The sequence below is a fragment of the Heterocephalus glaber genome, unplaced genomic scaffold, assembly GCF_053883595.1.
Source record: "Heterocephalus glaber isolate CG9 unplaced genomic scaffold, H.glaber_assembly_v1.0 deba00001600, whole genome shotgun sequence".
NCBI classification, from domain to species: Eukaryota; Metazoa; Chordata; class Mammalia; order Rodentia; family Bathyergidae; genus Heterocephalus; species Heterocephalus glaber.
In genome coordinates, this window is record NW_028258372.1 from 18,936,975 (window position 1) to 18,961,515 (window position 24,541).

The 24,541-nt window shown below is 35.7% G+C and overlaps 1 protein-coding gene and 2 pseudogenes across 4 annotated transcripts in view; 1 reads left to right on the forward strand and 2 right to left on the reverse strand.

The window, feature by feature from the left end:
- Positions 1-24,541, reverse strand: part of Xpr1 (xenotropic and polytropic retrovirus receptor 1) — a 193,932-nt gene that overhangs the window by 137,308 nt on the left and 32,083 nt on the right. The gene's annotated exons all lie outside the window — the stretch shown is intronic.
- LOC106010058 (trafficking protein particle complex subunit 13 pseudogene) lies at positions 16,251-17,026 on the forward strand (annotated as a pseudogene).
- LOC147823125 (U2 spliceosomal RNA) lies at positions 17,699-17,822 on the reverse strand (annotated as a pseudogene).

Genomic DNA, 24,541 nt, shown 5'->3' on the forward strand with positions numbered 1-24,541 from the left:
GCCTATCTCCAATGATGAATGTCATTATATTGTACAGCTAAAATGTACCAATAAAAGGATACACACACAAAAAATTATTCTCACAAATGAAGATTTCCACAATCCTGGGGCTATTTTTCTTAAACTGTACAAAAGACTACTTTTCAAAAATACAGTATATTTAGATTTCAACCAATAAAATTGAAAAAAATTTCTAAGGGGGAAAAATGACTTGAGAAGCTATATAAAACTACAATTTTCAAATGAACCTAATATGTACATAATAATGACAAGGTACTGACAAGTCAGCAAAAATAGAAAAGAAGGAAGAAGAATATATGAGAAGGAAGAAAGAGTAATTGGATGAGAAATATGTCCACTTATTTTTAAGTATACTATCTTTTAGTTGCGAGAGACGTGAATTGATCAGAACAACTGATTTCTTAAGTACCAATTAGAGACCTTAGAAAATTTGGTTCATCCTTTGGGTCTCAAGTTACTTCATCTCCTACATTAAAGGAAATAGGAAAAAATTAGCTTTTTACAAAGTGCTTCATAGAATATTAGCCCCTTAAAAAGAAAAAAGGTTCCCATAGTCAAATAAATTTGAAACTAAATACTGTCTTCCTCTCCTTCAGATTCACAGTATATATTAACATATTAAGAAAGGCCCAGGGATGGGGATTTCAGCTCAGTGGTTCCGCCACCTGCCTCATTAGTGCAAGGTCCTGGGTTCAATCCCCAGTACCAAAGAAAACCAAAAAAAACAAAAGGCCCTGAAACGTGCTAGACTTAAAAATAATAACAACAAAAATAATAAACAGTAAAAGAAAAATGTTGCTTTTAACTAAAAGCCTCCAAACTTACTTGGCCACAGCACAGTTTGGCTGATAAATGATAAATCATTCAACACACTGGGAACAATCTTTGTGAAATAATGGACCAAATAATCACTAAGATATTTTATTCCTTACATTTAAGAGTGTGAGTCAATACTGAATATACATGCCACTAGCAATGTCAGTGAATGGGAAAATGAGTAGAAAGTAAACATACAACTATGTATAAAAAGCAATGCAATGAGGCTCCAACTTGGGGAAAGGAGTTAGAACACATGCACAAATGCTCCTTTAGAGTATTTCTTCTTATAAACTATAAATAACAAAAATTCTAAGAAATTCTATTTGATTGCAGAGTGTGTGGGGGGGTGACCCTAATGTGACCAGAAAAAGGTCATCAATCCTGTCTTAGAACTGAAGAATGTGCCTATCTCTCACAAGTCACCCCCTGGGAATTCCAAGCTGGTGGCAGCACTATTTTAATATCAGGGGAAATGGCATTAGCATGACTGTTCACACTGATGACTATGACAGCTACCAAGACACAGATTCAGATAGAACTCTACAGCTATTGTATCCTTAAACTTATCTAATTCATAAATCCAGTTACAACATTCCACTCTAGGGATATTCTAGTCTCTCAATGACAATATCCAAGAACTGGGAACCACGTGGACAGCTCAATTTTTTAAGATTAAAATAACTTCTTGTAACTTTTGATTGTTGATCACGGATCTTTTTCATACAGATGATTTTCAGACTTCCCTTGTCATATTTTGATGACAAGATGATTCACTGGAAAGAATTATGAGATGATCCTTAGAAAATGGAAATCTAGTTTTTAATATCTGTCACTGATTATTTGTGTAACACTAGGTAAACAAATAGTTCCTGGTTTTGATTTCCTAGCCAAAACTCTAAGATCCAGACTCACTCTAACATCATATGATTCCAGGATTCATTCTCACACAGTTTGGCCACTGACAAATTAGAATTCCAATTACTGCTCATTACTCTCCTTTAATAACCTTCTGCTCATGTGAAGTACTCTACTGAATCTCCCCTGAATGTCTCATGTACTTGTATCCCTTTAGTTTGACCTGTTGCTTCTCAGTACCTAGAAGGCCCTACCCTGCAGCTATGTAAATGTAAACTCCATTTCAAGACTCAATTCAAAGTTTCATCTTCTGCATTAATCATTCTTACTACTTCATTTATAAAGGTTATTTTATGGATTATTGTGAATAAATTGCTCCTGAGAATACCTACCTAATACAGTGGTCCCTTGGTTTGCGAACTTAATTTGTTCTATGATTTTGGAAAAGATAGCCACCTTTGTGTATGGGAAAGATGGCTGCGGTCATGTTTATCACCAATGCAGAGTTTGCAAACAAAAACAAAATTTTGCCAAACACTTCTGTTTGCAAACTGAACTGTATGCAAACAAAAGCGTTCATGAATCGAGGTATCACTGTACTATGTAATTTTTGTTTTCTTTTACATCTTTGAAATAAATTTTGAAACCATTTAAAATGCACACACATTTTGTGTGTGTGTGTGTGTGTGTGTGTGTGTGTGTGTGGCGTGCCCATGTATCCTTCCTGATAGAACTACACACTGGCACCTATAAAGGATGCTTATAACACTGAATTAAAAAATCAGTATAAGCAGAAGAGTTTTAATAATAAAAAACTCCCATCTACCCTCATCAAAATAGACCTATTTTGGTAAGAAACTGAATTAGATATCATAAGTATAACTGGTTAGAAAATAACTGCAATTTTTTCCTTCAAGTAACAAAAAGAATTAAGTGTGGTTTTCATGCTACAAGTCTTTTAGAAAGATGACAGCACATTTTTATGTACTTTTACAAAAAAACTGAAACAAAAATAAATTTTACAAAATAAATTATCTTTATCTGATCTCTTCTTTGTAAAGGAATGCACAAACTTAGTAACCTCAATTTCTTGCTGAAATGACCAAAAGATCTTTTGTGAAGATCTTACTAAGAATATATTTTGGAATTCCACAGCAATTATGGAACAACATAAACTCTTAAATATATTTAATCACAGTAGATTTTCATTGTCTTGTTTCAGAGTACAGACATTCCAAACTCAAATATGATTTATGTGTCTCCCGTGTATATGCAAAATTAATTGCATGTGATAACACACCAATATAAATTCAATTTCCTTTTCCAATCTCACTGATTGCACCTCTTGTAACAAGCACAGAGGTCAATTTCTCATCAGGAGCCACAAATGGGCACTCAATCTCCTAGGTGATAAACAATGCTTCACCTCTCAACCTTCAACTAAGAAAATGAAATTTTAATCAATACAGATAGATTCCCTACTCTCAAAGCTCAAATCCTAAAGAACTGTTATTTGTGGCTGTCATGCCTAAGAATATTATTCAATCCTAAAAACCATAATATTTTCACTACAGCAGACACACTTTCTCAAACCCAAACTGTATCTAATAAGAATCTAAGTTTTTAAGAAGTATTTTATTTTTAATTTTTATCATGTATGTGTATCTTTATAAGTTGTGTGCATGTGTGGATACATGAATATATTTCTGTCCAATTAAAAAGAAAGCCTAAAACAATGAATAACCTAGTAGCAATGTCACTTCCAAAGGAGTGCCAGCATCCAGCTTCTAAAGTAAGTAAGACTCCCTGGTAATAATTAAAAGATCCCTTGGTAAAAAGGCTGGTTCCAGGTCCAGGATTGGGGGTGGGGTGGGGAAAGTGTGTGTGTGTGTGTGTGTGTGTGTGTGTGTGTGTGTGTGTAATCAGCCTAGGAAATTTTGTTATATTACACAGAAAAGCTGTCAGATACTACTAAGATCATCTCAAAAGGACAGAGGAGGGCCAGGGATTTAGCTCAGTGTTTCCAGCACCGGCCTTACAAGCACAAGGTCCTGAGTTTGATCCCCAGTATTAAAAAAATAAAAGAGGAAACCACCTAAAGAAGCTCCCACTGGTCAAGGTTGAAAATTTGATCCTTTACAGAGATAAAATGGCACTGGACCAAAATATACCAAATATGTTTAAACATACAAATTCACTAAGGTACTTTAAAAAATACATTTCATAGAATCTTTGGAAAATGTTAGAGAAAAAACATTATTTTGAAACCTTTAAGGGAAAGAAGTATCTATCCTTCCTTTCCCATACAACTTATAACCAAATATTTGACAAAGGAACATTTCTCTCCACAGAACAATTCTGGCTAATGAATATAAATGCATTAGACTGTAACAGTTTTACAAACCTTAATGAATTAAGAGCTCTCATGTTAGGCAATGTTCACCAGTAGCTACTAACATGACCAAGAGAAAAAAATCTAACATTGTGTATGTGCGTATGTATCCTTCCTGACAGAAGTACAAACTGGCACCTATAAAGGATGCTTGTGAACAAAACATGTATATTAGCTATTGTGGCTTTCCTCATGATAGCCCACCCTCATTCCTGTAAGGTGAACTTTTTTCTTGCTTTTTCCTCTTTTACTTGGCCCAACCCCACTCTAAAGAGCCAGTTTCTCTCTCAACTCTTCACTTTTACCTTTTCAAATCAACTTTTAGCCACTGCTAAAAAAAATGTACACAATATTTACTCAGCACTGACAAAGCCTCTAGATTTAACTACAAACTTACAGGAAATACAGAAAACAGAAACTGTGTTATGGTACAGCAGAGAAGTGCAATCAGCAAAATCCAAACAGAAAAAAAGCCAGTTTGTTTCACTAAATAATAATAATAATCATGATAATAACATGTGATAATAAATTTTTAAAAGGAAAATTGAAAATGCCAGAAAAAGTAAAAAGAGAGAAACCTATAGATCAGCTCTAACAAACAGAACTCTTTGCAAAGAGAAAAATGGTCTGTACTGTTTAATATTATAGACCCTAACCTTCTGAGCATTTGATATGTAGATAGGCTGAGGACCAGAATATTTCATTTTAATCAACTTAAAGAGCTATGTGTGACTAGTGGAGTGGTGCACACAGAGCCCTCTCTGTTGCCACATGAGCCAAGTTGCCCCAGAAGCTGAGCATTGGATAACAGTTGCTTTTATCAAACTAAAACCTCAGTACGAGGTTTAATCACAGTGTTGACACTCTGCAATAAGTAAGTGGGTTTTGGGTTGCAATTTGGACACTTGGTCTCTAAAAGGTTTGCCATCACTAGACTAGTGGCTACCAAATTGGATGGTCCCCCTACAGATCAACGGAAAATTAAGAGACGTATTAATCAATCAATTTGGCTCCCAATTTAATAAATCTTAAAACATATACATAAAATCGTTGCTAATATTTTTAGGTATGATATATTTGTATTTTAGTAATTAGGTGAGGAAAGAATTACCTTGAGAAATAGAAACTGAAATCTTCACAGAGAAAAGGATAACATTTCTGAATTTTGATTCGAAATAGGATTTAATCTCCAGTATTACAAAATAATAATGGGGGAAGGAATACTCCCACAGTCATTCTATACAAGGATACAACCAAAAAAGAAGGCCACTCTCTTTCATGAACAGAGAGATATTCTCTTTTCTTTCTTTTTTTTTTTTTTTTTTTTTGGCACCGGAGATCGAACTCGGGACCTTGCCCTTGCGAGGCAGGCGCCAGAACCACTGAGCTAAATCCCCAGCCCCAGGAAGACATTCTCAACAAGACCTTGACAAACAGAATGTAAAAATCATCAAAAAGATCATACATCTGGAATCAGCCCGCTGCAGACAGGCAGGTCTGTGCACGCCCTACCGAGGTCCTGAGTCACACGGAAGACACCGAATCACCCAAATGCAGACAGGCAGGCACCTGATTCCACATTACCAAGGCGCAGAGAACACCAGACCACCAGACCAAGGTACTGAGTCCCACTACTCCTGGTCCAGACAAAGGGGCTTGCTGGTCACCATCCCTCCCGCTGCTCCCAGCCCAGAGGAAAGGACTTTTGGGCCACCTTCTGTCCCACTGCTCCTGGCCCAGAGGAAGGGGCTTCCGGGCCACCATCCCTCCCTCCCACCGCTTCCAGCCCAGAGGGAGGGGCTTCTGAGCCACCATCCCACTGCTCCTGGTCCAGAGGAAGGGGTTTCCCAGCCACCATCCCTACAGCTGCTCCCAGCCCACAGGAAAGGGCTTTTGGGTCACCATCCCTACCGCTGCTCCTGGCCCCTGTCCCACCTCACCCAGCTCAGAGGAGGTAACCCATGCAGGCGCTAACAGCCCCCCGCCCCAGTCGAAATGAGAAAACACATAAATAAGTCTCAAAACCAGACTTCCAGATCACCTACAGCAACCCCAAAGGGAAATGAGATGGAACATTCTGATACTCAACCACCTGGACCCACTGAACTGGCAAAAAAAGAGGATCTGGAAAAAATGAAAGCAGAAATAATTTCTCAGATAACAGGAGAAATTGTGCCCCTAGTGCAAGACATGATTAATAAATCCAGAGAGGACCTAAGGAACATGATGGAATCCCAACATAAGAAACAAATGGAATCCATAAAACAGATGCAAATAGATTTCCAGGACATGAAAAACTCCATTGAAAGTCTACACAGCAGAATGAGCCAGTGTGAGGACAGAATTTCAGATATAGAAGATAAGATTGCAATTAGTGACCAGGAAAAGAAAGATTGCTTCAAAATTATAAGGGAACATGAGAAATCAATCCAGCAGCTGCTAGATGATGCAAAAAAGAATAACATAAGACTGATTGGGCTCAATGAAGAAAGAGGAGAGAGTGCAGATGACATAAAAAATCTCTTCGCAGAAATAATGGCAGAAAACTTTCCAAGCAGGGGAAAAGAGCTTGACATACAGATAAGTGAGGCATACAGGACTCCAAATAGCCTTGATCAAAAATAATCTACACATAGGCATATAATTGTTAAGATTCCAGAAACACAACAGAAGAACAAAGTTCTCCAAGCAGTCAGAGAAAAGAAACAAATCACATACAAAGGAAAGCCCATCAGAATCACAGGAGACTTCTCAACACAAACCATCAAGGCAAGAAGAGCTTGGAGTGACATATTCCAAGCCCTAAAACAAAACAGCCTCCAACCCAGATTGATGTACCCTGCAAAACTATCTTTCAAAATGGATGGAGAAATAAGATACTTTCATGAAAAAGAGCACCTTAGGAACTTCATGAATACCAAACCAGCACTCCAAGAATTTTACACAATATCCTAGGAACAGACATTGAGGATCACAACCCCAGGAAGCAAAGCAGAATGAACCCATCTGGCATGACAAGAAATTAAATGCATAGGGGGAGAACCCAACAAAAAGAAAAAGTCATGGCAATGACAAGTCAACATGTTTCAGTTATAACCATCAACGTTAATGGTCTCAATTCACCAATCAAAAGAAACAGACTGCCAGAATGGGTCAAGAAGCAAAATCCAACAATATGCTGCATACAAGAAACACACTTAATTCAAAAGGAAACTCACAGAATGAAAGTTAAAGGGTGGAAAACAATACTCCATGTGACAGGAACCCGAAAAAAAGCAGGAGTAGCTATCCTCTTGGCAGATCAAGTAGATTTCAAACCAACACTAATTAAGAGAGACGAAGAAGGACACTACATCCTTGTAAAGGGAAGAATCCAAGAGGAAGAGATGACAATCATAAATATCTATGCACCAAACACTAGTGCACCCAACTATATAAAACAAATACTAACGGACATGAAAAGTCATATATGCATGAATACAATAGTAGTGGGGGACCTCAACACCCCACTGTCACAAATAGATAGATCAACTAGACTAAAAATAAGTAATGAAATACTAGAACTCAATCGAACTCTTGAACAAATGAACTTAACAGATGTTTACAGAGTCTTCCACCCCACAAAATCAGAATTACACATTCTTCTCAGCTGCACATGGGTCATTCTCCAAAATAGACCACATACTCACACATAGAACATGTTTAAGTAAGTGCAAACGAATTGAAGTTATCCCCTGTATATTATCAGACCATAGTGCGATGAAATTGGAGATCCGTAGCAAAACAAACTCAAAAAATTTCATAAACACGTGGAAATTGAACAACACACTTCTGAATAACCAATGGGTCACAGAGGAAATTAAAGAAGAAATCAGACAGTTCCTTCAATTAAATGACAATGACAATACAACATATCGGAATCTATGGGACACAATGAAAGCAGTCTTACCAGGGAAATTTATAGCAGTGAACATGCATATTAGGAAAACAGAACGAGCCCAATTAAACAACCTGATGCTGAACCTCAAGCTTCTAGAAAAAGAAGAGCAGGACAACCCCAAAGTTCATATAAGGGAAGAAATTATAAAGATCAGAGGAGAAATCAATGCAATGGAGACTAAGAGAATGATACAAAAAATCAAAGAAGCCAAGAGTTGGTTCTTTGAAAGAATCAACAAAATTGATAAACCTTTAGTCAACCTTGTCAGAAAAAGGAAAGAAAAGGCCCAAATCCATGCAATTAGGAATGAAAAGGGTGAAACTACAACAGACCCAGCAGAAATCCAGAGGATCATCAATACCTACTTCCAGAACCTATATGCCAATAAGATGGACAACACAGAAGAAATGGACAGCTTCCTAGATACATATGAATTACCAAAGTTGAATGAAGAAGACCTAAAAATTCTGAACAACCCAATATCAACCAATGAAATTGAAAACGTAATTAAAAATTTATCACCTAAGAAAAGCCCGGGCCCTGATGGCTTCACTGCTGAATTCTACAAGACATTTAGAGAGGAACTGCTGCCACTACTGTTTAAACTCTTCAATGAAATTGAAAGGGAAGCAATACTCCCAAATTCATTCCTGGAAGCAACCATCACCTTGATCCCCAAAGCAGAGAAAGACCCAACTGAAAAAGAGAACTATAGGCCAATCTCACTAATGAACACAGATGCAAAAATCCTTAATAAGACACTGGCAAACAGAATGCAGAAGATCATCAAGAAGATCATACACCCTGATCAAGTGGGATTCGTCCCAGGGATGCAGGGATGGTTCAATATATGAAAATCAATTAATGTAATACATTATATCAATAGAGCCAAGGACAAAAACCATATGATTATCTCCATAGATGCAGAAAAAGCATTTGACAAAATCCAACATGCATTTATGATAAAAACCCTACACAAAATTGGAATAGATGGTCTCTACCTCAAACTGATAGAAGTCATCTCTGAAAAACCAACAGCCAATATCATACCAAATGGTCAAAAGCTGAAATCCTTCACACTAAAATCAGGAACAAGACAAGGATGTCCACTATCACCACTCTTGTTCAATATAGTTCTGGAAACATTAGCCACGGCAAGTAGACAAGAGAAAGAAATAAAAGGAATAAAGATAGGAAATGACGAAGTCAAATTGTCATTATTTGCAGATGACATGATACTCTATATAGAAGACCCCAAGAACTCCACCAAAAGTCTTCTACACTTAATAACCAAATTCAGTCAAGTAGCTGGTTACAAGGTCAACACACAAAAATCAATAGCTTTCCTCTACACCAATGACAGACTCACTGAGAGAGAAATAGGGCAAATAATTCCTTTCACAACAGCATCCAAAAAAATGAAATACCTAGGAATCATCCTAACGAAAGAAATCAAAGATCTCTTCTCTGAAAACTATGCCACTCTGAAAAGAGAGATTGAAGATGATATCAGAAAATGGACAGACATCCCCTGCTCCTGGGTACGAAGGATTAATATAGTGAAAATGGCCATACTTCCAAAACTGCTATATAGATTTAATGCAATTCCAATTGAGATCCCAGCAGCATACTTCATAGACCTCGAGAAAACAATCCAAAAATTCATTTGGAATAAGAAGAGACCCAGAATAGCAAAAGCAATTCTAGGTAACAGAGACATGGCAGGGGCTATCACAATCCCCAACCTGAAACTATACTACAAAGCTACTGTGATAAAAACAGCAAGGTACTGGCAAAGAAACAGGCTTGAGGACCAGTGGAACAGACTAGAAGATGCAGAAACAATGCCAGACACACTCAGCCATCTCATCTTCGACAAAGGAGCCAAACACCCTCACTGGAGGAAAGATAGCCTCTTTACTAAATGGTGCTGGAAAAATTGGGCTTCAACTTGCCAAAGATTAAAACTAGACCTGTATCTCTCACCATGCACTAAACTAAAATCAAAATGGATTAAAGATCTAAATATTAAAATAGAAACTCTGAACCAGTTGGAACAGAGGTTAGGTAGAACCCTTGAAGACATCGGTGTAGGAAAAGATTTTATGAACAAAACCTCAGTTGCCCGTGAACTAGCACAAACAATCAACAAATGGGATCTCTTCTTATTAAAAGGCTTCTGCATAGCAAGAGAAACCACCAGCAGTGTGAAGAGACAATCCACAATGTGGGAAAAAATCTTCACCTGCTCTTCCTCAGACAAAGGTCTACTATCTAGAATCTATAAAGAACTTAAAAAGATCAGACCTCCCAAATGTAAAGACCCAATCCAAAAATGGGCATCTGAAATGAACAGACATTTCTCAGACAAAGAAGTAGAAATAGCAAATACATGAAAAAATGTTCAACGTCACTGGTCATTCGAGAGATGCAAATGAAAACAATGCTGAGATTCCACCTCACTCCAGAAAGAATGGCTGCTATCAGGAAATCAACCAATAACAACTGCTGGTGGGGCTGTGGGGAAAGAGGAACCCTGCTCCACTGCTGGTGGGAATGTAGACTGGTGCAACCACTGTGGAAATCAGTATGGAGATACCTCAAAGAATTAGGACTGGAAATCCCATTTGACCCTGCTATTCCACTGCTGGGGATCTTCCCCAAAGAATTAAAAGAATCATACCACAGTGATATATGTGCACCCATGTTCATAGCAGCACAGTTTGTAATAGCTAAAACTTGGAAACAGCCCAAATGCCCATCAACTGGAGACTGGATCAAGAAAATGTGGGTTTTTTAATAAAATGGAGTACTACTCAGCCATAAAAAATGAGAAATTAGAGACATTTATAGCTAAGTGGATGCACATTGAGGCAATACTCTTAAGTTAAATAAATAAGACACACATGTGTAAATACTGAATAGTTTCTCTGGTGTGAGAAACTGAAAGTGTAAATAAGGACTAAATGTATAATAGGTAATGTGAAATAGGAAGAAAAGGGGCAAAGGGGAAGGAAGTGGGAGGGCTAAGGGAAAGGATAGAAGGAAATGGGATTAATATGAGAAAATGGAAAAATAGGAACAAAATATTTGTAAATAGGGAGGGCTGGAGGGGTTGAAGGGAGGGCTGGGCAAGGGTGAAAAACAAGAACCAAGAGAGACTATGTAAAGGTGCAAATTTCCAATGATGAATGTCATTATATTGTATACCTAAAATGTACCAATTATTAGAATGAACAATCGATAATGTAAAATAGGAAGAAAAGGTCCAAAGGGGTAGGGGTGGTGGGAGGGGCAGGGGAAAGGAAAGAAGGGAAAGGAAAAAATGATGAGAAATGGAAAAAATGGAAATAAAGTCTTTGTAAATAGGGAAGGGTGGAGGGCGTGAAGGGAGGGCTAGGAATGGGGAAAAAATAAGAACCAAGATGCATTATATAAAGGTACAATTCCCAATGAGAAATGTAATTGTGTTGTATACCTACAATGTACCAATAAAAGAATTTAATACAAAAAAAATCATACATCTGACCAAGTAGGCTTCATTCTAGGGATGCAAGGTTGGTTCAGCATTTGCAAGTCTATAAATATAATACATCACATAAACAGAAGCAAGGACAAAAATCACACAACTATCTTGACACAAGAAAAAGCCTTGGACAAAATCCAACATCCATTCATGATAAAAACTCTCATGAAAATAAGTATAGAAGGACCTTACCTCAATCTGATTAAGAGCCATTTATGACAAATCTATTGCCAACATCACATTAAGGGAGAAATTCTGAATGCTTTCCCTCTAAAATCAGGAACAGGACAAGGATGTCTACTACTGGTCAATACAGTACTCAAAACATTATCCAGAGTAATCAGAAAAGAGAAAAAAAGTAAAGGGGATATGTATAGGAATGGAAGAAGTCAAATTATCATTATTTGCAGATGCCATGATCCTCTAATAGAAGTCCCTAAAAATTCCACCAGAAGACTTCTAGAATAATCAAGTTCAGAAATTAGGAGGAAATAAGGTCAACATACAAAAATCAATAGCACTCCTGTACAGCAAGAAGGAACTCACTAAGAAAGAAATTAGGAAAACAATACCATTCAAAATAGCATCATGAAAAATGAAATATTTAGGAATTAACCTAACCAAGAAAATGCAGTACCTCTACAACAAAAACCACAGTACTCTAAAAAAGGAGATCAAAGCATACATCAGAAAATAGAAAGGTATCTCCTGTTCTGGGACAGGCAAAAACAATATATTGTCAAAACAATCACACTTCCAAAATTGATATACAGATTTAGCATAATTTCACACAAAATATCAATAACACTCCTCACAGAATTGGATTGTTTAATCCTAAAATTCATATGGAACCAAAAGAGACTCAGATAAGAAAGAGCTATCCTGGGAAACCAATATAAAAAAATAGGTCTGTGGATCAATGGAACAGAATAAGGATGCAGAAATAACTCCAGACATATTCAGCTATCTGATCTTTGACAAAGGGGCCAAAACCATACACTAGAGCAGTACTGGCAAACCTTTAGAGCTTTCAACGATAACAGCCCACTGCAGCATGTGTAACATAGGTTCACCACCACTCCACTGGAGGAAAGATAGCTTCTTTAATAAATTGTACTGGTTAAACTGGCTATTCTTGGGCTGGGGATTTAGCTCAGAGGTTCCGCTGTCTGCCTCGCAAGCACAAGGACCCGAGTTCGATCCCTGGTACAAAAAAAAAACAACAAAAAACTGGCTATCCTCATGCAGAAGACATATCCATATATCTCACCATGTACTAAACTAAAATCAAAATGGATCAAAGATGTAAATGTTAAAACAGAAACACAATGTACTGGAAGATAAAATAGGTAAAACTCTTGAAGACACAGACATTGGCAAGGATTTTCTGAACAGCACCACAATGGCACAAGAAATACGTAGTACCAAGAATCAACAAATTAAAAAGCTTCTCCATTACAAAGGAAACAACAAACAAAGTGAAGAAACAACCTACAGAATAGGAAAAAATTTTTTGCTAGCTCCTCCTCAGACAGAGGACTATCTGTAATATATAAAGAACTCAAAAAATTTATATCCCCCCAAATAAAAGACCCAATAAAAAAATAGAACAGACATTTCTCAGAAGAAGTACAAATGGCCCATAAATACATGAAAAAATGTTTAACATCTCTGGCCATTAGGAATATGCAAATTAAAACAACAATGAGATTCCACCTTACTCCAGAATGGCTATTATCAAGAAGTCAAATAATAACAAATGCCAAGTGCAAGGTGCTGAGTTCGATCCCCAGTACCAAAAAATAAATAAATAAGTAAAAATAAATGCTGGTGAGGCTACAGGTAAAAAGGAACCCTCTACATTGTTGGTGGGAATGTAAACTAGTATAACCATTATGGCAATCAGCATGGAGATTCCTCAAAACACTAAAACTAGAAATTTGACCCTTCTAGGTATCTTCTCCAAAGAGTTAAAGACATCACATCACAGTGATTCACGCATACCCATGTTTATAGTAACACAATTCATAATAGCTAAATTTTGGAAGCAGTCTCTATGTCCATAAACAGATGAATGGATAAGCAAAATGTGATATTTATACACAATGAAGTACTACTCTGCCATAAAGAAGAATAAATTTGAGCCATTTGTAGCGAATAAATGCTCCTTAAGACTATAATATTAAGTGAAATCAATCAGACATACAAGTTTAAATGTCACACAGTACTTCTCATACAAGAAACCCAAAATATAAATAGCAAAATAAAAGATACATAATAGAAAACAGGGAGACAGATTTTTCACAAATGGGAAGGGAACCCAGAGATGGGGGGAAGAGGAAGGTAGAGAAGGGAAGAGGATAAAAAAAGAACTGAGAAGTGTTATGTACATGTATATAACCAGGAATGTGATCATTATGTACTGTAAACATCTACTACTACCACTATTATTAATAATAATAATAATAGGGTAAAAGAACTGGTCATTGTATTGATGTTAAAGCTGAGTGATAGATAAATGAAGTTTTTTATTCATTTTCTCTACTTTCCTATGTGCTTGAAATTTTTCCTAGAAAGAAAACTGGGGGGAGGTATGCTAGGAAGAGGTCTACCTTGTTTCCACCAGGAAGGGTAATCTGGAATATTTTGCAGGTAATTCCCATTAGAGGCAGATAAATGGTCTTTTATTATATTTTATATACTCAAGTCTGTTTAGTATCTCTATTGGCCAGTTTTTTACATTCTGGGAGTAATACCTGAATTTTTCTTTGACACCATTTGACTGCTCCTTTCATAGCAGAGTAGGCAGAGACAATAACAAGCAAATGCCTCACCTGGACCTATAACTCTGGTTCACAAATTGAAGAAAGAACATTAAATTTTACTTTTATATTGTTGTGTTTATATTTGTATATTTTTATCCAGGTGAACCCTAAATCTAATGACAAATGTCCTTAGGCACAACAGAAGGGGACAAGAAAAGAGTGCAGACTTATAGATACCTTAACTTCAGACTCGTGGCTCCCAGAATTGTGACAGTATTGTACCCTGCCTCACACTGAGCTACATTCCCAGCCCTCTCACTTTGTTTTTCCAAACAAGGTCTCAACTAAGTCCTTAAGTTGCCCAGACTGGGCTCAAATTTGAATCTTTCTGCCTCAGCCTCCCAGAGTACTGGAATTACAGGCATGTGCCACCGCACACGTAGCTATTTGTTGTTTTAAGTCATCCAAGCCTTTCCTAAAGAAAAAGAAAAAATAAACCACTCTTAATGACAAACTTTTAAACTCTGCTAACTTTAAGCTTTAACAATTGTTCTAGCTTTCTAATAGCTAGTCTAGGAAATCCTTTCAGAACCCATCAGCTTCAATCATCTCATGTTGTCTTTTTCTCTATAGTGTGGAGTCATCAATAATTCTGAGAGCTTGTTTCATGATTTAGTGTTTTGTAGCTGTTGTATAGTTTTATTTCACAACCTTCCCTCAAACTTATCAAAAAGAAATAGTGCTGTGTAATAATTAACACAGTGACTTTATATGTTACAGATTTTTATTACAAGCAAGGGAACATTTTAAATACTAACATATTCTGCAATGCCACAGAAAAAAGATTATAAACCTATATTCAAAACATTTCATTTCTATCTCTGTACTATTCAAAGTTGCAGTATTTACTTTGTAAGATAATTTTACTGCCTATTTATATGATTATCTAATGTCTGAGAATGAGCATTAAATTACATCTCCTAATCTTTCTATGAAACAAAAGTAGGGAGTTCTCCTACTCAAAGAGCAATGTTTGTTCTTTAAAAGCACACCTTTCCTGTTAGTGAACCTACACCAAGGTTGGCAGGATCTTTAAATACTTCAGTCCATTATATAAGGTATTAATCCTTATTATCTGCAAACCGTCATTTCCCTTTTTTTACTCTAGTGTAGATGTCTGGGAGGCCTGAAGTGTAGTAGTTTCCTGAAGTCTTGATGTGTGATTGGAGGTGCATAGGCCTAGGCATAGGTATATAAGCAAGAAGAGATGGCTTTGGTGACAAGAAGCCGTTGGGCCTGTAAAGGACATAGTAAAAAGAGAATTTAAGATACCGCTAGCAGAAAGAAGTGAGGAGCGCATGTGACCCCGGGGCCTTCCCAGGCGAGCCCTGCTGTTTCCTTCCAGGCCAGCTTGAACCTCCCCAGGCCTCGTAGGCTGTAGGTCTGAAGTGCCCATCAAAATGGAAGTGAACCCCCTCCAAACAGGAGCACTTGCTGGCTTTGAAAGTGATGCGGTTGACTAAGCCTACTTTATTCACCAATATTCCAGTAACATGTGAAGAGAAAGACCTACCTGGAGATCTCTTTAACCAACTGATGAGAGATGATCCGTCAACAGTAAATGGTGCAGAAATTTTAATGTTGGGAGAAATGTTGACTTTACCACAAAATTTTGGGAATATATTTTTGGGAGAAACCTTTTCCAGTTATATCAGTGTTCATAATGATAATAATCAAGTTGTAAAAGATATACTGGTAAAAGCTGATCTTCAGACGAGTTCTCAGCGTTTAAGTCTTTCAGCTTCCAATGCTGCAGTGGCTGAACTTAAACCTGATTGTTGTATCGATGATGTCATACACCACAAAGTAAAGGAAATTAGAACACACATCTTGGTATGTCCCATGAGTTATACAACTCAGGGTGGAGAAAAAATGTAGTTTAGAAAATTCTTCAAATTTCAGGTTCTCAAACCACTGGATGTGAAAACTAAATTTTATAATGCAGAGACTGATGAAGTATTTCTTGAAGCCGATTCAGAATATTACAACCTCACCCATGTTCACGGAGAAAGTGTCACTGGAGCCATCTATAATGTACAGTGTAACAGAATTAAATTCAGTCAACCAAGCTGGAGAATGTGTGTCCACATTTGGGTCAAGAGCATATCTGCAGCCAATGGATACACGCCAGTACTTATATTGTCTAAAACCCAAGAAGGAGTTTGCAGAAAAAGCAGGCATCATTAAAGGAGTAACAGTAATCGGAAAATTGAATATAGTATGGAAAACAAATCTAGGTAAAAGGGAAGGTTACAAACCAGCCAACTTCAAAGAATGGCTCCAGGTTATGGAGATGTTAGGTTGTCTCTGGAGGCAATCCCAGACACTGTAAACCTAGAAGAACCTTTCCATATTACTTGTAAAATAAGAAACTGCAGTGAAAGACTATAGATCTGGTTTTGGAAATGTATAATACCAATTCTATCCACTAGTGTGGTATTTCAGGAAGACAGCTTGGAAAGCTGCACTCAAGTTCCTCTCTCTGCCTTGCCCTGACTCTGCTGTCTTCAGTACAAGGACTACAAAGTGTCTCCAGCTTAAGACCAACAGACACATTCTTAAAGAGAACATACAAATATGATGGCATTGCACAAGTCTGTGTGGTATCTTCAGCCATTAAAGTTGAAAGCTAAAGAAAATTTCCAGTGTAATGTTTTCATTTAGTTTTAAAGAACTGCTTTATTTCTGTATTTTTACCATCTTTGTGAAAGGATGAAATCAGTAGCAAAAGTAAGTATAATTTAAATTTCTTGTCTGTAAAACACGTAAAATATTAAATGTTTGGAAAGTACAGATTTTATCTTGAGTTAATATTCTGAGTGAACATTTCTGTATTTTGTACATATATTTCATTTTAGACGATCATTAAACTTTGTTCTCCAGAAAAAAAAACACACCGTCATTTCCAAAACAAATGAATATGCAATCCTTTTCCAATATAAACTGAAACAAGGATCAATATGGACACACATTAATGACTATCAGGTCTGTTCATCTTTTCGAAAGAAATTAATGAAAGATAAAATTATGGCATTCTTAAGAAATGACAATTATCTTGTTAGCTTGGTTCTTATCTCAACTTCTACTCTTAGCCATCTGTATTTCTTTATGGCTCTTAAAACAAGCCTGTAGTAGCTACAGATAAATTTAGTATTTCATTTTAGGGGTGAAACATCACCAGTCCCTGGTGTAGGTTTCTCATACAACATCAACCCACTTCAAACAGGATTCTTGAAAATAGAGAACATATGGCTAAGACCTTATACTGCCAAAACACTAACAGAAAACTAGAAAAGCTACTCTTCACAGCTGTCCAACTAAAAATGTAGCAAATTACATATAGCTATCCTTACCATGAATATCAAATGGTTTTATTTCTAAGTCAGAAAAGTCATGTAAATAATTTTTTTACACTTGATCTTAGCCAAAAGGCCGAGAAGCGATGTGTAAATTTTTAAAGAGATAATGATGCAACCTAACGAAATGGAAAATTGGGGAGAGGGGACAACATGATATAATGTATTAGGAATGCATGTACATATTTTACAGTAATCTTATGCAAAAGCTACTTCATGAATTTTAGAAATGTAACCCAAGCTTCCATTCTACAGAATTAAAAAGTGAACAAAACAAACAAAAAAGCAAGCTCACATCTGTTAAAATAACAAAGATCTGGGGTCAGAGGTGAGGCAGAAGATAGCTGATGTGGGATCTGTCCATTCAAGCATATAATCAGAATGAATAATTTACAAGGATACTTTCATCTTCAATGCCACTAAGAGCTGAATTCTAAGAAGCTTAAGGAAACCGTAGGACATCTGCTAACCAAGTAGAATAGCCAGGAAGAACCTAAGTCAAAATGTTCCAACAAAACTTATACACAAGATTAGGGAGAAGATGGGGAAAACTAAAGAAATGGCAGAAAAACAAAGACTAAAATGGTGGTGAGTTACTTATGTCCTTAACTGTTATCTATTCATTAAATATCAGAAAGTCAGATGAATTTAGCTAAATGAATCAAAACTGTAGTAAGCCAACATTGACTTTGTATATTCCTTACCAAGAGGAATGGATTACAAAATAGCAAGAAGTAAAATAAACCATCCTATTTTAATTAAACTAATATAAAAATTTATTCCATTGAGTAGACATATACCCAAAAAATCCTCCAAAAACTCACATATGATCTTTCAAATCTATATCTAATCATGTATCTTTGAAGGAAGATATAACAAACATGTAAAAGCACAAAAACAAGTGGTTTAGTGTCTCTCTCACTAGTTTATAAAACATGGTTTTTCAGCATGATTTGCAAAAAATGCAGTCATTCAATAGTTTACAAAATATGGTTTCTCAGCATAGCTTGGCATCAAAATAATACAATGCCACAAAAAACCCCACAAAACTTTTAAAACTAGGATCTCATAAAGTTATCTTCTGTTTACTTATTTTAAAGAATGCTACGTCTATCACCTCAGACTATACAATTACTATGAAATTATAAGGTCAGCACTGTTAGACAAAAACAAACAATATGTCTAGTCATCTAACCAGCAGGTACAATGCTGTATCTAAAGTTGAAAGATCAGAAGAGTTTAAAAATGAAAGGAAAACAACCCCACACAAACAAGCAAACCAGGGTTAATTTCCTCTTTTAGTTTTATAAACAGCACTTTGGCTTCATGGAAGATTGAGGTAAGGATTAATTTTTTTTCCTACTCATTGATGTGCTAAGTAAATATACAAGCTTTATGCCTGTGTTAGAATGAATATAAATTGTACACACACAAACATATATAAATAACCTCTCTGGTGAGATCTGTATTCCAGAAAAAGAATTAATAAATCCATCTGGAAAGAACTACAACACATTAAAAAGTAACGAATGCTATGCAAAGAAATAAAATAAGGTGATGTAAAATAATGTGACTAAGTGGCTACATTAGATTGAGTATTTGGAAGGCCTCTTGAAGGATACAGCCATGGGACAACCTAATGATTCTCAAAAGGACAGGGCAAAGTTTTAATACAAGAGCAAGCATTGCCTGATTTAGGTACAGAAAGAAGAAAATGTGACTGGAGCCTAGCAAACAGGGTAGAGATGTAGAAGGCGAGATTATGGACACAGAAGCAGATTAGAGACTTTTAGGCCTCAGCAATAAGTTTTTACACTACAGACTTGGATCATAAGAAGCAGCCACTGTCAAGTTTTATAAAATTGTTGTAAAGATACTATTCACCGTGCAAGTGAAACACTCATTATGAGAGTCCAAAGGAACAATTTTTCTTAAATCTCATTCAGCAAAAGCCTCTTTTCCTGAGGAGCCACTATAAACTAATGCAAATTTTGTAATCATGTTCTCTCCTCTATCTGTTGAACTCCAGAAAATTCAGAACTGAATAAATTAGCTTCTGGTAACTACATAAAACCTTATGGTATCTATTTTCTTTTAAAATAATTTTTCAACTTTAGAATAACTTTTAATTTACTGAAAAGTAACAAAGATAGTACAGAGTTCCTATATACCCGCCACCCAGTTCTCTTATCTTCATACCTCACATGAGTATGATACGTGTCATGATTAATGACTCAATAATGATACATTAAACTCCGTAATTTACTCAGATGTCATTAGTTTTTACCTGAAATCTTTTCTTTTCCAGAATCCTTCTGATATCTATTCTATTTATATATTAAATTTACTCTAGCTTTATCTCATTATTCTATCTTCATTTTCTCCTTATTCTAAGCTCTCTGCCTAATATGTACTGTTAGCTAATATGTTACATCTAATTCTATAAACCTTTCCCAATACTTCTGGGAACTATGTGGAGTAATAAAAAAATTAGTAGAGAGAAACTTAATTAATACATACAATGTTTTTTTCAACAAGTTAACCAAAGTAATGCTTTTAAAAACTTGAAAAGTACAGAGATTCAAGGAAATGTCCACTTAAAAATTTTATTCAAAGTTATCATTTGGAGAAAAGGGAAAAATCAATATTAAGTCTTTTACGTTACAGAATGTTTAACCTCTACAATTCTCTTTCACTGACACATTGTACAATAGTAATCCTGATAGATATTATTAAGCCATGCAACCTTAACTGGGTCTATTTGCACAAATCTAAAACAAAGATTAGGGAAATGATCTTCTAAAGTCCCTCTGTAGTAGAAATGTGGAAAACTTTTAAATTTCTATGACTTATATTGATCATCAGTTTCTTGTATTTTTCTATTACAAATAAACATTAGCAAACAATAAAGTTTCTAAATAAAAGCCAGACAATGCTGTAATCCCAGCATTCAGGAGGCTGAGGCACAGGATCACCATGAGTTTGAGGGTAGCCTGAACTACATATAAAAATTCAACTACATAGTGAGACCTTGTCTCAAAAAAAACATAAACTTTAAAAAGATGGCAAGATGAAGTTTAAAACTTCCTCTGAAATTAATTCAGAGTAAAAACTAAAAATAGATTAAAGATATTGCATAAATTTGATGTATCTGATATGCCACTGGGGGGAAATACTGTGAGAAAGACTAAAATATGTTTTTATTTTCTACTATTCTATATCACTGAAAATTTAATGTTTCTAATGTCAAATAACTACTGCAATTAAGAGTTGTTCTTGGACCAGCAGTGTGAAGAGACAACCCACAATGTGGGAAAAAATCTTCACCTGCTCTTCCTCAGGCAAAGGTCTACATCTCGAATCTATAAAGAACTTAAAAAGATCAGACCTCCCAAATTTAAAGACCCAATCCAAAAATGGGCTTATGAAATGAACAGACATTTCTCAGACAATGAAGTAGAAATAGCAAATAAATACATGAAAAAATGTTCAACATCACTGGTCATTCGAGAGATGCAAATGAAAACAACCCTGAGATTCCACTTCACTCCAGAAAGAATGGCTGCTATCAGGAAACCAACCAAGAACAAATGCTGGCGGGGCTGTGGGGAAAGAGGAACCCTGCTCCACTGCTGGTGGGAGTGTAGACTGGTGCAATGACTATGGAAATCAGTATGGAGATACCTCAAAGAACTAGGACTGGAAGTCCCATTTGACCCAGCTATTCCCCTGCTGGGGATCTTCCCCAAAGAATTAAAAGAATCATACCACAGTGATATATGTGCACCCATGTTCATAGCAGCACAGTTTGTAATAGCTAAAACTTGGAAACAGCCCAAATGCCCATCAACTGGAGACTGGATCAAGAAAATGTGGGTTTTTTAATAAAATGGAGTACTACTCAGCCATAAAAAATGAGAAATTAGAGACATTTATAGCTAAGTGGATGCACACTGAGGCAATACTCTTAAGTGAAATAAATAGGACACACATGTGTAAATACCAAATAGTTTCTCTGGTGTGAGAAACTGAAAGTGTAAATAAGGACTAAATGTATAATAGGTAATGTGAAATAGGAAGAAAAGGGGCAAAGGGGAAGGAAGTGGGAGGGGTAGGGGAAAAGATAGAAGGGAATGGGATTAATATGAGAAAATGGAAAACCAGGAACAAAATCTTTCTAAATAGGGAGGACTGGAGGGGTTGAAAGGAGGGCTGGGCAAGGGTGAAAAATAAGAACCAAGAGAGACTATATAAAGGTGCAAATTTCCAATCATGAATGTCATTATATTGTATACCTAAAATGTATCAATGATTAGAATGAATAATCGATAATGTAAAATAGGAAGAAAAGGTCCAAAGGAGTAGGGGTAGTGGGAGGGGCAGGGGAAAGGAAAGAAGGGAAAGGAAAAAATGATGAGAAATGGAAAAAATGGAAATAAAGTCTTTGTAAATAGGGAAGGGTGGAGGGGGTGAAGGGAGGGCTAGGAATGGGGACAAAATAAGAACCAAGATGCATTATATAAAGGTACAATTCCCAATGAGAAATGTAATTGTGTTGTACACCTACAATGTACCAATAAAAGAATTTAATACGAAAAAAAAAAAAAAAGAGTTGTTCTTGGGACTGGGGATTTGGCTCAATGGCACCGCGCCTAACTCGCAAGCACAAGGTCCTGAGTTTGATCCCCGGTACCGGAAAAATAAAGTTGTTCTTGTGTCTAAAAAATTACTTTGCCTCAGAATAATTTTGATTATTAAGGTGTCACTGATTCACTGATAGGGAACCTGTAGTTTGCAGCTTAATTTAATCTGTCATAAACACCAACAAAGCAGTATCTTCACTGACCTGGACAACAAAAAGAAAAAACACAATATACTTTAAAGGTTTTTAGCATCATTTTCCAAAACTTCCTCAAAATCAGAACATCATTCCATGAAAGTTTAACTCCATGGAGTCAGGTCTATGTCCATCCACATTAAGAGAAAACAAAAACAACAACAGCAAAATGCCCAATTCTAATTATGTCAATACCCTATTCTACTGCCATGGATTTTGTACCTGTAAGACTTTCTACAGACAAGGATTAAGAAAATAAATGGAAAAAATATATTATTTATGCCATTATTTAAAATCAATATTCTATATCATCTCTAACAGAATTTATATCACCTCAATCATATATTTTCAAATGTAAATAGCTACACAAAAATAACAGATTACCTGGAGTAATGATATATACCAAAGAAGATAAAAATTGATAGAGTAAATCCTTGAACATTCTTATCTATATTATTTCAGAATATGAGTACATCCTAGTTACATGAGACATTTATTTTAAATAAATTTTTGGATTGTAATATGTGATTCATGAAATTAACTCTCAAAAGATGAAACAAAATAACCGTGAATCTGAATGTGTTTATTTGTTTAATAAAAACAACTTAAATTCTCCTTAACTTTTCAAATCACTGAAATTACTTTGGTTGACTTAATTAGAAAAAAAAGCCTACTTTATCATAAAGAAAAGAGGTACCATCTTAAAATGTCCTAAATTAGAAGAAAATAACAATTCACTAGTAAAGAAATAGTGTCTGGATTCAATTTTTTTTTTTTGGTATGGGAATCGAACTCTGGACCTTGCGCTTGCGAGGCAGGCAGTGGAACCACTGAGCCAAATCCCCAGCCCTAGATTCAACTTCTTATCAGCAAAACACTTCACATTACTCCTTTTAACTAATACACTTTTATCAAACCGTTTCACTCAAAGAATCTATTTCTTTTACCATAATCATTCACATTCATCAAGGGAGCAAAATTTGAGGAAGCTACTTATTTTATGAGAATCCATCATAAACAAAGAAGTCATAAAATATATATTTTAATCCTAACAGTAAGTTATAACCACTTAACATATTTAGATAACTTGGTATAGTTTTACTTATAATTAATTCAGTACAATAACTATTTTTAAACATCTCTACATACTATGAACACGAAAAAATGCTCCCTTGTACTAATAATATAATCAAATGACCAATCAACTTAAGAAGCCTATCAACCTACTGGATAATTAATGCCCAAATGTTGAGCATTAACACACTGAGCTAAAATTATTTAAGTTTTATGACAGAGGTTCTATACTTTGATTATATGATTATACATTAGAATCACCAGGAGAAATTTTTTTTAAAAAATCAATACCAATACCAGCCATCAGTACCAATGCCTGTGTTCCACCTCCCGCCAATCCTATTTCAGTTGGTCTGATATGGAGGCCAGTATTTGAGGTGCTTTTTGTTTGTTTCTTTTTATAAAGACCCTCATATGAGCCAAAGGTGAGGCAGATCTGGGAACCACTTATTTAAGATTAAAAAGACAACTGGGTCTCTGGCACCAAAAGCTTTAAGTCTATTAAAACTTAGGAAAAAGAAAAAGAACAAAGTAAAGTGAGAAAGATAATATTACAAAAACAATCCAAACCTACCAAGTATTTTTCCCTTTAAAAAAGTTAAAATTTAAGTACTATCTTGAACTTTTCTGACAAATCTGAATGTGCTATTTTATAAACGCTGCTAAACAAAAGCCTTAAAACACAAACTAAGTAGCAAAGTAAGATATAGAAATGATTATTAAAGTATAATACCATATAAACAATAGTAAATTAATATAAAACCACAATGACAACAACAGAACAATTACAGTCACTTTAATAACTTTTTCTAACTTTGATACCACTCAGGATGTTTTCTTGAAGCATTTTCCTATACCAATTCTCCAGTGTTTCAAAAAAGAAAAATTCATGTTTA